Genomic DNA, 4,341 nt, shown 5'->3' on the forward strand with positions numbered 1-4,341 from the left:
ATACTTTTGATACATCGTTTGCTAGCTCAGCTGGTTAGCTAGCTCTTAGCTGAGGAACGTTCAACTCCGTTCTCATGAGCATTGTGCGAGTAACCGAAAAGTCTCTGGTTTGAATCTATGAGCCGACAATGTGGAAAAATCTGCCCTCTTGAGCAAAGCAGTTAATCACCAACAACAACTGCTTCCTGGGTGTCGATGACATGGAAGTCAATTAAGGCAGCCCCCCACACCTCTCTGATTCAGAGGTGGGTTAAATGCAGAAGACACATTTCGGTTGAATGCATTCAGTTCTGCAACTGACTAGGTATCCCCCTTCCCTTTCTTATATCGAGGTGGAGTTGAGTATTGATAACTGGTCGTGTGATTTGCTAGCAATAACATTGAGTCACCATCAGTCGATACTTGTAAAAATGTTAATTCTGAAAAAGCTTAAATCACAGGAAGTTGGTGGCACCTTAATTGGGGAGGACGGGCTCATGGTAATGCCTGGAGTGGAATTCGTGGAATGGTATCAAATACATCAAACACATGGTTTCCATGTGTTTGATGCCATTCCATTTACTCCATTCCAGCCATTATTATGAGCTGTCAGCAGCCTCCACTGGCTTAAATGTCAGCAGCCTCCACTGGCTTAAATGTCAGCAGCCTCCACTGGCTTAAATGTACCTATGTTTGTCCTGTACAACTGTGGTCCTTCTGCAGGTTTTTCATTAAAACTTTGATCAAATTCAACCACTGACTTTTTCCTAATTTGTGTTGCTCAACTCAGCACGAATGAACTTATGCCAATTGAATCTCAGCTTGCGTAGTACGTCAAGGCCGCTACGTCTCTAGTTTAACAAAACAAATGAAAAAAAAGTTGGTGGTTGTGTTCGATAAAGGTTTTTATTAAAAGTATGAATTTAAGCACCCCACTCACGGAAGGACCGCAGTTGTACGGGACAAACATAGACCTGTACAGGTAAGCGGTTTTAGAATTGAAATTTTTACAAGTATCGACTGATGGTGACACAATGTTGTTGCTAACAAATCACAACAACACTCAATTCCGCCTCGATATAAGAGAACAGGGTTGAGCGTTCCTCAGCTAGTTAGCTCTAAGTATCATTGACCACCAAACATTGCTAAAGCTAGCTAGCCACTTCATAAAACTTGTTTTTTTCTAAATGTATGTTAGATAGCTAGGTTAGCAATGTTATGAATACAACTCCCATTTTCTGTCGACATCAGGATATGATTTGAGAGCACTAGTTTGCTCCAAAGCGGTTAAAGCTTTGACTGCGTGCTGACAGTAAATTCAGAGCCATTCAGTGGCTAGCTACACTACAAACATAATTTTATCAGGTTCCCGTGAAGCAATTGTAATGACAGTCCACCACAACATACCCAAGAGTTTCCTAATTAGCAAAGGGTATTCTGTATTAAATGTCATTGTATATTAGAAACACAGTTTAAAATCATTGTGAGGGGATTTTGCCAATGGTTGAATGGGGAATTGGGCTTCCCGGGACAATGTTGTCCGAGGTTGCAACAAACAGTACCCAAGGGGGGCGGGGCTAGTGAAGGGTAAATTTCATCTGTAAACTCATGGGTACACTCGCAGTGGCTGATTGGTATTGTGATTTCATAATTTCCATGGTAATGTAGAACGTTCACTCAAAATAATTTTTGCTATTGGAACGGTTATTATGGTTACCAAAATTCTATGACCGTCACAGCCTTGTCTACTACTATACAGATACACTAAAACCCTACCCAGTGTGTTAAGGTATGTATAACTACTGCAGCTCTCTGTCCCACAGCTACAGTACTGTGTGTGAAAATGCTGGGACAGGTAACCCCTGTGAGTGAAATAAATATTTCAGTATGGGAGTGTCACGGCCGTTAAAAGGAGACGACCAAGGTGCCGCGTGGTAAGCGTACATTTTCCTTTATTGAATAAAAATGACGCCAAACAAAACAATAAACACTACAAAAACAAACCGTGAAGCTCAAAGGCAAAGTGCCCTAAACAAAGTCAACTTCCCACAAAACCAGGTGGGAAAAAGGGATACCTAAGTATGGTTCCCAATCAGAGACAACGATAGACAGCTGTCCCTGATTGAGAACCATACCCGGCCAAAACATAGAAATAGAAAATCATAGAAACACAAAACATAGAATGCCCACCCCAACTCACGTGACAGGGAGAATGAAAGCGAGAAGAAAGAAGTGGGAGCTACATGTTTAATAATTATCCCGGTGACATCTAAAGTCAATCGTTTTATTCTTCACACACACTGAGATCAGATGTGTACTGGTTTAACAGACTGTCATGTCAGAAGGACTGGATTACACCCTGCACTGGCGCTTTCTCTTTCACATGAAAAGCAGAGCGGCGTTGAGGGCGAGGGGTGAGGCGTTAAAATCGTTCCTTCATATTCCTTGTAGCATCAACAGGCAGTGTCATCACCCAACGGTGTTGAACAAAAACGCTGTGCCTTTTCAGGGTGACAGCATGGTGACAGTGGCTACTCCTCATACTGTATAATTACTGATGTGCTGCTGTAATTAAAGTCCCCCGTCACAGTCCTCATATTCCCCCACTCTGTCCCCACACACTGACCTTTACCAACGCAAACACCGGCTCATTGTCTCAGCTCACCCTATACATCTTCCACAGGGATACAGATAAATGTCTGTGTGTATGCGCACGTCCAAGTGCGCGTGCATATACAGTATGATCGGGTTTATGTACGCCAATACCATAAACCTCAACTTCAGCACAAGTACCAATCAAATGTTCTCCTTCCAACTGACAAGATGGTGTGTTGTCATTGTGAATTCAAGCCCTTTAGGTTGGAGGAGATTGAAGACCGTCGTTGGGCAGATAATACCGCATAATGATGCAGAAGATGGAGCTGGATCCCCTTGACACAGAGCATTGCCACTCTACCTCCGCTTCCCTTTGAGCTTTCAGTCCTGTCTGTCAGTCATCAGTAGAGCAGACAGCCTGAGACAGGGAGTGGAAGAGTGGTGTTACAGAGGGCTGCTGTTTGTTTAACGTGTCACTGAAGCAGCAGTGTTGTCTGTGAAGGGCCAGATGGAGAGGAGTTGTGGCTGTGGGCAGCATGCCAGCTGTAAAGACACTCTGACACTCCTACAGTGCTCTGACAACAACAGTGCATGAGCAACGGGTCACAAAGTACTAACTCACAACTACAGCTGTGCGGTTTCTACCTTTCATAGGCACACACACACACACACACACAGTATTTAATCTTAAAGTGTAGATGGGGGTTCAAGAGTGTGACAGCATTCCATTTGCAAAGAATGAAGCCTGGGGAGGCAAAAATGGAGTCACACTAACACACATTCATACAAATGGTTTCTCTTTCTCACTTAAACAGACGCACACACACACACACACGCATACATTTATGCCACTTGTCTACTGAATGACACTTCATTTTGTTCTATTTTCAGCCTCTTTGCATTCTGTGGGAGGGTGAAGGACAGAGGGCCTAAAGCTGTCTCAGGTCATTACGCCACATATTTTCTCTTTTCTTTCAGAGAGAAAGAAATAAAAAGCTCTGCCGCTTTACAACAGCGGGATAAAACTGACGGGTTAGACAGGGCTTCCTCTCTGAGCAGATCGGAGTGCTGTCTGGCTATGGGCTTCCAGAAGCCGGGCTGCTCAGCGGTGCGTGCGGTGGTGGGGTGGGTGCAGCCGAGCCTGTCACAACCTGACGGGCCCATCCAGAGGTGCAGCCATGGTGAGGGATGATTGATGATAAACATGTACTCACACAGGATCTAAATGCCAGCACGCTCCTGTGATTTAATCCCCCCTCCCTCATCAAACACACAGCCTTTACTGATTGATCTTATGCCTGTGTAAACCAAACCCCCTCTCCTCTCGCTCCCTAAAGCCAATGACAAGTGTGTGAGGAGTGTGAGAAGACTGCCATTATAATAGGCACAATGCATGTAGGTCTTCTAGACTGGTTGGTAACAGAGGTTAAGAAAAGGTGCATTACTTATTGATTACTTCATTAGGCCATGATCAGCTCTATGTCATTCCACTCAAGCATATATACCAATTTGAGACCAGCTATGTTCGTAATTGATTATTACCACATGTGTAACAAATAGACCTAGGCAAGCCAGGATTTCATACAACTCACTGCTGAAGAATTTAAGGCTGAGTTATATATGTTTTCTTTATTTTCTTTGTCTGTACCAGACCAGAGGAACATTAACCTTGATCTTTCTTTATGCAATCATTATAGAATTAAAAATGTACCATCACTACTCAATCATCCATAACTAGACTTGTAAAGATAGGAGGGAGTCATTACA

Source organism: Salvelinus namaycush, chromosome 18, assembly GCF_016432855.1.
Source record: "Salvelinus namaycush isolate Seneca chromosome 18, SaNama_1.0, whole genome shotgun sequence".
In the NCBI taxonomy this organism is placed as follows: Eukaryota; Metazoa; Chordata; class Actinopteri; order Salmoniformes; family Salmonidae; genus Salvelinus; species Salvelinus namaycush.